Consider the following 14,898-nt stretch of genomic DNA (forward strand, 5'->3'; position numbering starts at 1 on the left):
TATCCCATATTTGAGCTGGTCAAAATATGTTTGGGTGAGAGAGATTTTTCACAAGGAGAAATGAATTGCCATACTGCAATGTCCTGTGGTGCATCCAGTATCCAATGTCCTGTGGTGCATCCAGTGACCAGTATCTTCTGTTTCAGTGAATAGTGCAACAAATCTCATAGTGACAGTTATGTCCACAGGAGAAATCAAAAATTGATTTTGATCAGTTCCATTGGTGGACCTAGGATTTTGAAAGGAGGCATGCAGATGGTGTGGTGCATCATCACATATAGCATGACACACACATGTCTTCAGATAAATAGAATCTAGAAGCTTTATTAACATAGTTGGGGCCTAGCAGTCTATCATTCATTTTAACAGCAAAGCAAAATAAAATATTATTCAATTGGAATATTCATTAATCTGCTCAATTATATATTTAAAAAATGCTAAGACTAAGCAAAAATAGTCAAAAATACAGTTTCATTAGTTCTGTAGTCATTATAGTTAAAAGTGTATTTCTCATTCAAATTCATAAAACAAAATCTAGTTTTCCTGACTGTCATGACAATTCCTCCAGTACTTTACTGGAAGTCATTTCTACACCTGATTTAATGTTTTTAGCTACAGCTAAAACAATCTGCAGGACTGTGAAAGAGGAAAGAGAGATTATTGGGAATGACTAACAGACAGCAAAATTGCAGAAGAAAGGATGGTTTGAACAGTGGAACACCAAGACCATTATAAAGAGGTGAGGGTCATAAACACCCATGGAATGAAGAGAGATTAGCATGATTCATGTAGAGTATAATAAGCCATGAAGTCAATTGACTCCTTCCATGTTGCCTGAATTGTAAAGTTGCTGCTCCTCTCAGGCTGTTGGTTTTAAAGTTTGAGTAGAGTAGGAATCAAAGGGGGTTACAACTGCACCCCACCCACTCTGGATCTGCCCTGGATCAGTTACTTATTCATCTTCTCTCTCCAAATATCCAGCTTTTCACTTTTTCACTTTTTCCTCACATGGAAGTTTTTTGGTGTCTATATGCATTTTCTTGGCAGTCCTTTTTCTGCTCTGTTTTTCCCCAAGATACCCAACAAGTCTTGTCTATAGTCTGTCCCCTATTCGATTGACTTTTCCCAGAATATTTCTTATCATCTACAAGAACATATTTTTATTTACTCCCCATCTGGTTTTACTCCCCATCTCCTTTAGAATATCTCCTTTGGAAATAGTCATTCTCCTGAGATCAAATCTATCCCTTTAGGAGATTTGTGAATTATTTCCACAGCGCCCCTAACAGCCCATGTAGAATACACATCTTTATCCAATTAGCTCAGTATATCATTATACAGTCACCCCTCCCCCCCCCAAACCACCTACTTTCTGGACTAGAACACAGGAGCAACACCAGGGGACCTTTTTAGGACCCTGAATCTGGTAAACCCCCCCCCCCTTTCCGATCTTCTTGGCACCCCTTCCCTTCTCTTTTGTGGTCAGAGGCACATACCTTCTCCCCTTCCCACTTCTGCCACTGCTCCTGGCTGATGTAGGGTCAGGGGGAGGTCTAGAGTCACCCCTGTCCCGCTTCACCTTGGCTGTGCAAGGGGGCTGGGCTTAGTAGAGGACAGCATTAACAGGGACAGGCAAGCTTCGTCTATGCACAACCTTCCTTCCCAAGTACAAACTGTAAGGGAATGCTGGTGCCTGTCTTTCTTTGGATGATTCTCTATGGAGTCCAGAGACGTCACCTGGCACAGTGCTCTATAAATTGTCATCTATCTGTACAAGGTTTGTGAACTTGGTCCAACTCCCAGAGGTCATTTCCACAGGGCAGGCCATCCCATTTTTAACATAGCCATTGCAAGTCTCTCAACACCAATGGGACTAGTAATGCTGCTGTAGCCAAATATGGTCACCTATCAAAATTACACAGCTTCATATTTAAAGAAATATATGAACAAACTCTGAGATGACAGCTTCAAAATACAACCAAGCCATTTGTTTTGCTAACAGTTTATGATGTCTTTGTTTTTTCCTCCCTGAAAGTAGCTTTTTTTTTTTAATAATCTAGTTGTTCCCTATTGTGATTTAAAAATATATATATATATTCTGTAGTAAAGTGTAATATAGTAATTTCAAATAGAGTTTATTTCCCATATGACTTTCTTGTCTCTTTTCTTTTTGGAAAAGACATTTCTCTTTAAACTTTGTAATGTTTGTAGAAACTCAAGATCTTGGAAACAAACCAGAGGTGAAAGAAATCTTTGTGTGAATCAGCTTCTTAAAAAAAAAGAGTGAATTCAGTATTCATAAAAGCCAAAGACTTCATAAACCTGGCTGGAGCATAATGAAGGCAGGCACTGTGTAAGCTTCTGTTTGCTGCTCTGCCAGTTCACATCACTCACCTGCGACACTGCTGCTGTTTCAGTCAGTGGCCTCCCTTGTTTTGTTACTATTCATGTACCCAGTTGCTCAGTGTGCAGAAATAGGGAAAACGGATAAGGCAGTTGCACTAAACACACGTGTCTCAGGGTTATTCTGATGAACAAGTAAAATATGCCATCTCAGTCCACTACCCAATCCATTCCTATTTATACAAAGGAGAGACCCCCCCTTCCCCCCGAAACTATCCACCTTTTCATTCAGTAATCTCTGCACCAAGCCCATCATTTGTTTGAGCTCCAGCACATGTTTTGGAAAAGATGTCCAGCTACATTATTTTTGTATAGGGATAAAAAATGACTTTGACATTGAGCACTGGGGAAGTCTCAGCTGGATAAAATATTTCTGCAAAGGTTGAGGAAGGAATGAGAAGCTTTCTGATGGTTTGCATGTATAAGCATGGATGTTTTTTACGGCATGTGTATTTTATGGTGTGTAGCATAAACACACTTCGTAGCAATAACACTTTGTATCAAGAACAAAAAAGATATGTTTCAACAAATGTCCAACTGAAGAGGAGTCTGGGCATGCAGAATCTGAATAAAAGCTTATTTCAGAGGCATAGGTAGCCAAGGCTGTGCCTTGGGCAGTAGTGGTGCACAGTGCAGGCGCAACAGCTGGAATTTTGCTGCTGCAGGGGGGATGTCATCTCCTTTGTTTTGCTACCAGTATGTGTTGAGAAACAGTGTTTAAATGGCTTTTTTGGCAGCAGTGAGCCTCCAGCTGCTGTTCCTACATCATGAACTTCTAGTGCTACTCAGCCCTCTCTACTGCCAGAGCTACTGGCCTAAGGGTGCAGTAGGGAGGAGGGGGTCAGAGCATGGAAATGAACTGCTGGAGAAGGTGAAGCACCCCCTAGCTCTGTCCTGATGCCTGGGGCTTGTGCCCCACTTGCCTCCCCAGCATTTAACTACTGGATCATTCTAATATATTTAAGTCCTGTTTCACAAAATTGTGACCAAAAGTATGGTCTGTCTCCAAAGGAGATTGAGAAAAAAAGGCTTTGTATCTTGTCTCTTTAGCCTTTTTAAAATTAATTTCTTTATTGTGCCTTTCTAAGACTCCAGGTGTTTCATCCAACGTCATATAGGCAGAGATTCCTAAAATCTACAAACAGGGGAACCCAAGCAGACCTATTATATCCAACTATGGAACCCTAACTGAGGAAATAATCAGGTTTCATCGAATCCATCCTAAAACCTCTCGTCACCCAAAGAGTGAGTTTTGTCCAAGACACAATAAACTTTCTACAAAAACTTAAAAACATAGACCACCTTCTCAGCAACACCCTCTTAGCCACCATGGATGTTACCAGTTTATACATCAACATCCCACACCAGGATGGCATCCAAGCCTGCCTTACATATTTACAAGAGCAAGATTACAATTCAGAATACAGACCTAAAGATATTACGTGATTTATACACTTTATTCTCACACACAGCAACTTCACTTTCAATAACCAACACTTCCTCCAGGCCATGGGACCAAAATGGCCACACAATATAGCAACCTTTTTATGGGCCACCTGGAAGAAGAATTCCTCAAGAACTGCACCATTGAACCCATGCTATATCTAAGATGTACAGATGACATCATCATTTCAACTGAAAACCTGCAATCTCTGCTTGATTTCTACCACAGATTCAATAGCATCAGCCCTCCATCAGACTATCTCTTGAATACACTAGCACTAACATTTCCTTTTTAGATAGTACGATCAAAATCCAGAATGGTAAAATACAAACCACCATATACAAGAAGCACATGAACCAACATGCATATCTACATAAAACCAGCAATCACCCTAAACACACCAAGAAAGCTGTAATACGTAGCCAAGCCCTCCAATACCACTGAATTTGCATTGAGAAAATACCCACGATTGTGACCTCTCAAATCCTAAAAGGCCTTTCACTCGAAAAGAAAATCTCCAGAGATAGATCACACTTTTGAAAGAGCCACCCACATACCATTGGTGCACTACAAAGAGAATATCCCCACGAATCACAAACCATTAGTTATGACATAGTATCCTTCCCTGGAACCAATTTGGAAATTCCTCAAACAATTGCAATACTAGAAGAAGATCCATTTCTTGAAAAAAAAATCTTTCTAGAACCACCCATCTTAGCCTTTAAATGAGCACCAAACCTCACCAACCTCATCACCAGAAGCAATCTCCCTATGACCCAAACCACACCAAATGGATCCAGACCATGCTGGGACACGAAACAAAACCTGCTAATACATCTTCATCACTCCCACAATAACTACACCCCACAACAGACAGAGCCATCACCATTCCTGGATCTTACACCTGCACCTCCAGAAATGTAATATATATCATCCAGTGCACTGAATGCCCTGAAGGAAAATACATAGGAGAGACCAAAACAACAACTGTGTACCAAAATGAGTGCACACCGAAAATCTATCAAAGACAAAAATAGCCAACTATTGTCTCTCCAATTTCTCAGTTCTAATCCTCAAAAGGAATTTAAAAAATACCTTTAGTAGATGAGCCTACAAACTTAACTTCATAAATCTACTGGATACAAAAAAATCATGGACTGAATATAGACATTGGATTTATGGCACATTATAACCTGTCTGCCATCCAATAACTCCAGGTAACCTCTCTACATTTTATCAGCCACTTTCTATCACCAGGTCAACATTCTCCTCTTTTCCTCCGGTCCCCTTCCCAACCTACTGGTCTTGCACCTAGTCTCTCCCATCCTCTCTGATCTTCACTGCCACACATTTGCATTTTCACAGACCTGTATTTTGCATATTGGCTTCTATTCCACTCAGGAGAGCACTCAAAGCAGACTCTCCCTACCCCTGAAGAAGGGTATTTGTGCTCGAAAGCTTGCAAAGAAGAATTTTTCCAGCTATTTAATTGGTCTAATAAAAGATATCACATTTACCCAAAGAACCTTGTCTGTCTACAGACAGAGCTGTTGTTCTGACTTTGATACACACAGTTTTCTCCCTATTGAGCTGGATAAGAATCTGCTATTCCTTTTAAAGCTGGACTCCATAAATATATTGGCTCCTGCTCAAAATTAGTTAAAAAATGGCTGGAATCCTGAAAAACTAACCCTGTTAAAATTTATATATGTAACATTGACCAAAAACTCACTTTGATTTAGTTGCTCTGAATATGAGGCTAGGCAACTGTAGCAAAGAGTGACCTTGGCCCTGATTCTCTTTTGAAGTGGGTGTAAAGCAGGAGCTTTTTGCTAGAACAGAGTTATTAGCAGTAGAAGGTTATGGTAGCCTTTAATTTTTTTCTCATGTTTGAAAAGTTAACATGTACATGTGCAGTCAGGTTAGGGCAACCAAAAGTAGGCTGCTTATGTAACTGCTAGCTGAGGGAAGACTCAGAATGAAAGATAAACTGCAATTATGAAAAAATCCACTATTTTAATAAATTGTCTATTTCAAAGTTGGAGCAGATATGATTCAAGATAATTGCTATACAACAGTGGTTCTCAACCTCTGGCCTGTAGGCCAGATCTGACCCCTGGAGCAGTGTCATTTGGCCCCACAGATCCAGAAATGTGGCAATGCAGAATGGTGGCAATAAATGCTGCCACTGCTTCCCCGCTTCCAAATTTCCAAATCCTGTGGGTTAGATCAGGATGGCGCACAGGGCAAGGCTGGTAGGCTTGATCCAGTGTGCGTGCATGGGGTTATGCACACCAGAAGCAGGCCTGATCTGGAGTGCACAGGCCTGAGGCCTAATCTGTCATGCTCAGGATGAAGCCTGGGGTGGCAGGCCTGATCTTATGCATATGGGGCTAGTGTTAGGGTCCTTGGCCTGATCAAGAGTGTGTGGGGCCAAAACTCAATCCAGTTGTGGATTGGCTGTGGCCATGTGGGATCATGCCTGCACGCCAGTCCTGCACTGGATCAGGCTCATGGACCAATCCTTTGCACTGGATCTAGCCCTCAGACTTGACCCCATATAACTCATCTGGCCTGCTGCCTGGAAAGGTTGAGCACAGCTGTTATACAATGTACTGTTTTCAGACTGATCTTCATGAAACAGCTACTACAGGGTAGCAATCATCCTCAACCACTGTGTAAACAAAGCAGCTACTGTTCATTTGTCATACTCTCTCAGTCTTAACAGATGTGAAATATTTTTAAAGTCACTGTCCCAGAAGGCACATCTTTTGCTTTCTGCTTGTCTCTCATTATCCCGTAGAGAGATGCCAGCCTATAGGAATTTTAAAAGTTAGATTTCTGTTGTCTGTGGCCTGAGATGTATAAAAAGATACCTTACTTTGGCTTTGTTCCAAAGGCTCTCTGTCTTTCATCACTGAATACTTGCCAAAGAGCAGTCCTTTCCAAATATCCAAATTCATTTCTAGTTTAGTGAGTGAGAATACTGATTTGATTTGTTACTGTTGATGTTAATGTCACTACAGATGCTGAGAGCAGTAATGCACTCGACATGGGGTCTTGAATAATTACATGCCGTTAGTAACTGACATTTGAGCATATTTTTGTGTTAAGGGTTTGTCAAGCCCTTAACACAAGCCTTCCTCAAGCCATTCAGTTTTCTCTAAAAGTATCTGGAAGTAATATACCATCTGGTTCCTAAAGGCATAATGTTTAGCAGGTAGGTAACTGGAGTCCATATGAATGGGGCAATAAAAGCCACTCTGAGGTCCCAAGCCAATGGGCATGCTTGTGCTCAAAGTCAAACTACTGGTTGGATCTGTCATCAGGAAGGAATTTTTCTCTGGAGTAAGACTGGCCAAGGACTTTTATTAACTTTCTCTGTAGTGCAGGGCATGGTCTTCCTGGGATCATCAGACCGCATTTTAACCCAATAGTGATAAATAACCTGTCATTACAATAGCGAAAGTATGACCTTTTGTCTCCTTGTCACTTTACTGATGACACCATAGGTTTTTTTTCATAGGGTGCTTTGTGCGTGCAGGAAAGGCTAGAAAGGATATATTTGTGGACCCTTTGGGAAATATGATTGCCATCAAATCTCAGAGACTGGATCTGACGTCCCGGTAGGTGGGTCTCATCCTATGCTATTTTCCTGGATGTTTAAGGAAATATCAGCTTGGATGGTAGAAATGAAGAACTTAGTGCAGAAAGTCTCTCATAAATTCCATGCAAAAAATTCACTTGTCTGCTATTTGAAAATAGCATCTGAATGAAATAGCATCTGAATGTTTTTTTCTTCGCCCTCTTGCTAGCAGTATGGCAAATATTATTTTGCCCCTTACTCTGAGATTATCTGCTTTTTTGTGTGGGCTTTGTTTTGCTTTTTTTTCCCTTTTCCCACTAGGTATCATATACTAATCAACAAAACAGGGCTAATCCTGTGGATATTTTGACAGAAAATACTCTTTGTGTAATCTAAAAGGAAGAAAACTACTCGCAGTCCTTGGGCTTATTTCCAAGCACTCTTCAGAGGTGTCTGTTGTGCAAGTCATTGAATGGAGAGAGCTCTTGATCTGAATGACTCATCTGTGTGGAACGCCATGTAGATTCCTTGGGATTTAAGATGATTCATGATAGAGCCAAAATCCAGCCTATTTGAATAAAATTAGCTCCCATGGCAGGGCAATCTGTCCCATGGGCCAGATAGAGCCTGTGAAAAACTTGGATCTGGCCCACAAAGATCTAATTTGGTGAGTGCATGGGGTAGTGATTTAAAAGGGTTGCATTAAAACAGCAATATAAACACCCTTGTTTTGTGCTCTAGCTCTTAAACTTCCATTCCTGATGAGCATTCACCATGGTTTTCATGGGCACTTGCTAAAGGGGGGAGGAGGGGTGGCAGAAGGCAGGGAAGGGATCACAGCAGCAGGAAGTCAGTGGTAGGTTTAGGGGATTGGCAGTCCATAGTGGCAGCTGGGTTGCTGCTTCCTGGCCTGCTACTCTGAAAGGTTGTCAACCCCTGTTCTGTGGTTTCCTTTCTGCTAATCAACTTCTACCCAGCTGACAATAATGCCACCTCTTTTCTCCTGCACTGCATATGCGCAGGCAGGAAGCCAGCTTTAATTGTTGATATTCTGAGGTTTGTCTTCTCTTCCATTCACAGCTTGTTGTTGGAGGGCATGTAATCTATCTACTTGATGACTGGTGAACGAACAATACAACAATGGGTCTAATTTCCAGGGCTAATTCACTGTCACTTGTCTATTTGCTCTTTAACAAGTTGGTTAATGAAAGCCCAGAATGTTATGCTTTTGGAGTAGTGGTTATGGGCAGTTTTCTTCTCTTAGCAATGGAGAGCACAGTTGCATTGCTTGCAGAGTGCTTCTGTCATCAGTTTCTTCTGAAGAAATGGATATTAGTTTGTGCAATTCTTCATTAAAAATTGGTCTTCCCCCAATGTACTGAGTGCTCTTAATAAAATCTCTTCCAACCTTCAGCTTCCAAAAATGTCACGAGTGGAATGGTATCACAGGGCACTAAGGTGCCTGCTCCTATAAGAGCAGAAATTGCCTAGGGAGAGGGCCCTAAGAGCCAGACAGAAGCCCACAGGGGCAGGTTACTATGGCAACACATTAATGAGTAAATTAGCCTGCACCTGCACCCAGTCAGATGACCGGAAGAGGCAGGGCCCTGGGCAAATATAAACCCCAAGGCTGGGACTAGAGGGTTAGTTCTCTGTCAGCAGCCAAGGGGAAAAGAGCTCTCAGAGAAGAAGCTCACCAGAGAGGCTAGGCTGCCTGTTCCACTCCTAACTCCCACTCTAACCAGGCTGTTTTTTTCCGCCAGCTCATCCACCCACAATAATCAGGTGAAGTTCGCTTGTCTCAGATTTTCCATGGTCTCTGCCTCAGCCATAACTAATGCCTGATCTTGCTATAAATTTCTCTCAATCTATATTATAGCCCAAAGGTTTGTTTCCATTCTCAGGGACACAGGTTCCTTCCCCATGCACGGCCGAGTTCCTGGCCAATGCACCATTGTAACAGGGGGCCTTCTTGGGGCTGATCTACCAGTGCCCTGCCCAACTGTTCTGGGCCAACTGCCCACCTTCTCGCCTGCCATGCCTTGTTGATAATTAATTAGTATGTTAATTGGGCGGGAGGCTGCCCATTTCTTGCCCCGATGCCAGGGTGCACTATCTGTGGCTCCGTTCCTCCCCTACACTGCAGCCCAAGCCTCACAGATGGTATTTATGTTGTCTCTCCCGGGCCTTGCTATAGCTCGGTCCCCTGTCCTCACTGGGCTCTCCACAGCCCTGTCTCCACACCCCACACTGGCACTGGGCTCTCCGCAGCCCTGTCTCTGGTGCTGGGGTCTGTTCATCCCCTTATTGCCACACGCTTCTCTGGTGCTGGGGTCCTCAAACCATAGTGGGACCCCAGTAAGGCCTCCTCCTTCCCCATTAGCTTCAGTCTAATCTACCAGTCAAACAGAAATTAAAATCTGAGCCCCTGGGTATAACATAATATAAGTGGTTCAGGGTGTTCTCTGTCTTTAAAACATTAAATTTCTCCCAGCACTAAGTGCCTTATAAGACAGGGTCTCTGGTGAGCTCCAAGAGCCCCTTAATCCTACCCAGAGTAGAACAGGCAGCCAAGCCTCTCTGGTGAACTTCTTCTCTGAGAGCTCCTTCCCCCTTGGCTGCTGACAGAGAACTAACCCTCTAGTCCTAGCCTTGGGGTTTATATTTGCCCAGGGCCCTGCCTCTTCTGGTCAGCTGACTGGGTGCAGGTGCAGGCTAATTTACTCATTAGCCTGTTGCCATAGTAACCTGCACCTGTGGGCTTCTGTCTGGCTCTTAGGGCCTTCCCCCTAGGCAGTTTCTGCTCTTATAGGAGCAGGCACCTTAGTGCCCTGCGACAAATTGCCACAAGGAAAAAGACCAGTAATGAAAAAAATTCACACACAGATGTCAAATGTGAACTACTATATGGCAAATGAGAGAACAGCTAAAATGGCATAAAATGTAATGGATTTGGCTGGAATACTGACTACAATTGAAAGAAAAAAATGTTGGCTTGTGAGTGTTCAGAAAAAGGCGGGCAATGAATTGAGTAAGTTCTTGTTTGCTAGTAATTTGCTTAGCTGCACTTGACAGCTGTATTTAGGTGGTGGTGGTGAAAGAAGTGATTTTTGTAGATAACAAAGTTTCCAGAAAACTGTAGAATGACTTAGCATGGTGTTACGTAAATGGAAGACAGTATTATACTGCTTAAAAGCTCTTGTATACATGCATGTAGAAGCTCTGTTGTTTGTCTAGACATGAAGAGCTGTGGTATTTATGCTAAGTCCTTTGTTTACACTGAATTGTGCTGCTCTCTTAGTAGAACTTGAGATTTTTCCATCAGAAAGGATTTGCAACCACTTTTGTTAAACTAACAAGAATTTCTCCCTTACATTCTCCGCATCTGACAAGAAACTTGGTGTGGATTCTAGGATTCCATTAACCTTAGCTTGAATTAATCTTGAATTATTGTGCGTGCATGCATGCACGCATGTGTGTAAAGATACTATTTTTTTTTCTGCTGGACTCAGCTATGCATGTACTCATCAAACACAGGCACAGATAGATGGGCGACCCTAGTTCGATATATATTTTCTGTAGACAATTACACATCTGCCTCAGGTATAAAGACAACACCCTCCCTCAGTAGAACATGAATGCTGTTAGAACACACCTTACTATCCCACATACCACTTTGTTGGGCACTTATGCCTATTGAAGGGAAGGTGTGCAAACAGTGAAGAGGAAGGAACACACATTTTCTACCAGTAAAAAGAAACATTTTATTTCCCTTTTGCAACTGACTCCCAATTGCTCTAAATTATTTGTTCAGCTTTCCAACCTGCTGCCCCATAACCCCCAAACTCAGGCTACAGCATTTAATTCAGGAAAGCTGGACCTCTTATACTTGTGAACAATTTACTGCATTACCCTTAGTAATATGCTTATCTGGCAGGGGAGACACCATGATCAATCATACTTACCTGTCAGGGGAAATACCATGACTACTAAGGTGATTTTCCTAGTTGCAGGGCAAAACCACTTCCTTGGCAGGGGGTGTCATAGCCCAATGATTGTGTGTGTGCTTCGGCACTGCAGAATTATTTCCCGCCACATGGAGCTTTCTTTGCACGGTGCAATTCTCAGCTGCAGAGAGAAAACCCCGGTGCAAAGGAGTTCCCGCCACCCGTATGTAAATTTGTTTCCCACTATTGGCTGTTTCTAAATTATTCCCATGTGGCGGCTAGCGATTGGCTTGCTAGTCATATAAGAGGTTTGAGCAGTTTCCGCCCAAGTTGTAGAGGACTCCACAACCATCTCGTGGGGACTCTGAGCACATGGCAGAGTAATAGAAACTTTGTGTGTGTCTCAGAGGAGTTTGGCGGCCTGATCAACCACCAACCTCTTCCCGTCTTGTTCGTTAAATTCTTAAGATGTATCTACGGTTTTGCATGCTCGTCAAGAGTATCCAGAGCTCTGTCGTGTTTGTTTTGCGGAGCCTAGCAAACTCCGTGCGTGTGTCTTCGGTGGAGCCTAGCAAACTCCACTTGTGTTTGTCTGTAACTGCAACTCAAGAAAGTTTTTCCTGCCTGCACCGTGACCACCTACGGTGTAAGTAAAACAATCTTTAATTAACCGCTACGAGTCCGTGCCTAATTGTAGTCCGTCGTGCCAGAGTCCCCGCCCTACCGTTGCGGGCTCCTGGCCACAGCCCGCCGTGCGCCCCTGAAAGCCTTGGACCGCTCCCAGCCCGCGCAGGGGGTAGTACCCTAACCAAGGTAATGCATTGTTAGTCTACTATATGCCAACTTTATGGAATGGGACACTCCTCCCTAGCTTGCTCCTGTGGCCATACGGTTGAGGGCAAGTGAAACTTGGGGGCATCTGAACCCCAAGCCTCGGGGATTGGATCTGTACGTAGGATGTCTGCCAAAGGATTTGGAAGCATCTGAAGTCCCAGGTGGGGGTGGAGGATGTTTGCTGGTAGCAGGGCCACATATGGTTCTTGAATGACTCATGGATTTGGAATTGATTTGCTGATTTGACTTGGGGGGACAAAAAATTTTCCTTAAAAAACAAACAAGCAAACAAAAAAATTGTTGGTATTATACTTGATACCGAAAATTCTTTTGAAATGAGACCTGTGCAAGCAAATAGAGCCCTCTGAGGAGAATGCATGGCATGCACAAGTACAAATGGGGAGAGGCAACTAGTCAACTGCAGCTGTGCAGTGAAGAATGTTCTGAAGAGGAAGATTAAAATGTGGGTACCAAGGACCAACAGCAGGAAAACAGGGATACTATGATTTGAGGCTGCTTGGAGAATAAGGTACTAGTCACTGTGAATAAGGATGGCAAAAACATCTTTTAGAAAAGTTGAAGTCTGAAAACCACCACTATAAAATCTGACTGGAGACAGAGAAACTGGAGAACCACTTTTAACATGGCTTTTAAAGATGATAAAGGTTGTCACAGAGGAAGAATTCAGGCAATCTGCCTAAAATTCTGTTTGGGATTTTGAATAGGGTGACCATAATCATTTGAGGGAAACCATAATAATTTGAGGGATGAGGGAGTAGTGGGTGGCCCCAGGGGGTGCACCTCCCCACCTCAGCAGCTCCCAGGAGCAGGGCTGGGCAAGACACCATGGTGCATACATACATACACACACACCCTTGACCTCATGGCTCCCTGCGCACCCATCTCTTAACCCTGCTTGCAGCCCAGCGGGGTCCAAACCAGGAAGCAGTCCATTGGCTGGGCTCTCTGGAGAAAATTAAAGCAAAAGTCCTGGATTGGTAGGAACCTGCCCGTATGGCTAGGGACAGACATTCAAAAAGCCTAAGCCCGAATTGATTCAATCTTTGCAGGTTAGTCTAACCTGGCTAGGCTAAATCAGTTGGTAACTGTACAGATATCCCAGACATGCAGGCACATGCCTGCAGTGGCTCAGGCTAGAAGCTGGGGGGCACTAGAGCAGCCCTCCCCTCCCTTCAACAAGGTTGAGCTGAGGGGTGCAGGGCCAGGCCCCGGCAGGATGCTCTGATTAGGGAGGGGGTTCCCCCCCACCCCCGCGAGCAGCCCAGCAGGGAATTGTTAACACAGTGTTTATCATCCCTAACTCAGTGTTTATCACCCCCTTAAGAAAACAACAGAGGGATATTACCAGCTAGCTGTTGATTCCACCTTTGTCCCATCTACCACAGCAGGGACTGTAGCCAGCATGTGGTCTGCTAGCTAATATGCAGACACCTCTCAGCAAGACAGAGGGGAGGGGAGAATTCCTGCTTAGCAGGGAGTGTGTGTTTGGGGGGAGGGTGGGATGGAGCAGCCTGCAGTCTCTGTTAAGCTCCAGCCAGGGAGCAGAGGGGAGGAGCCAGCCCTGCTGTGGAGCAGAGAGCCCTGCCCAGCCCAGAGAGCAAGCTGGGATGCTGGGGGAGTCTGGTTTAAGTTAAACCACCAAGGGGTCTGGAACAAACACTGCATAAACCAGTTTGACCCAAACCAGTTAAGTCTGATACTACATCCATTTTCAAACTGGTTTATGTGCACTGAACATCTGTTCTGTTACAGGTTTAAATTAGTTTCTGAATTCTGATCACTTAAACTGGTTTATGTGTAATGTCTGTCCCTCGCCCATGTGCCTGGCTCCTGACTGAGGAGTTGCATGTAAGGGTGGGTTCCAGGAGTTTTGCTTCAATTTTATCCGATGGCTGGGATGCTGAAACAGACTCTGAAATCTGGGACTGTCCTGGCCAGTCCAGGACATATGGTCACCCTAATTATGAGTGGCCTGTATGCTTGATGTTTTATAATTATCTTTACTGTAATTCTTGCCATTATGCTAAGCAGACAGAAAGGGGCATCTAAATGTCTGTCTCTGAATAGAACAGTCAATAAAGACCCATCAACACAAGAATTGGTGCTCCTTGAAAAAAATGAAAAGATGGCTGCTTCCTAACTGAAAACAATATTATTTGTTTTGTCTACACAAAATAAGGATTCTTCAGGATTTTGCAAAAATTCCCAAAAGGGAACAAAAAGAGTAATTCACAGAGAAAACTGGAGGACAGTTTTCTTGAGTGCCAGAAGGCCTGTTGACTTAAGAACCATCTAATAGGAAACAAAGCTTGCTGCAGAGGTATAAAAGATGACTGTAATTCAGAAGTGATGCTTAGCCTGGAAGAGTGGAGTTCCAGAGAAGGTTGCTGGAGCTTCGAAAAGTCATTGATCCACCCTAAAAAAATCCTTTAAAAATGATCAGAAGTGGTGATGATATTGAGGCCCAAGGGGGCATTTACTGTTTTGTCTATATCTGGGTACTTCTTGTGTTCTCTAAAATAAAGACTGAATGATTTAGAACCCCTTTTGTAAATCTATGCCTATTTGCTTCAACTATTGCATGTACTCTAAACTGTAAATCAGAGTGGCCATAAGGTCAAGCTCTTGGAAAGGGTGTACTTACTTAAGCTATACCTTGGGCT

This window comes from Alligator mississippiensis, chromosome 1 (genome assembly GCF_030867095.1).
Source record: "Alligator mississippiensis isolate rAllMis1 chromosome 1, rAllMis1, whole genome shotgun sequence".
In the NCBI taxonomy this organism is placed as follows: Eukaryota; Metazoa; Chordata; order Crocodylia; family Alligatoridae; genus Alligator; species Alligator mississippiensis.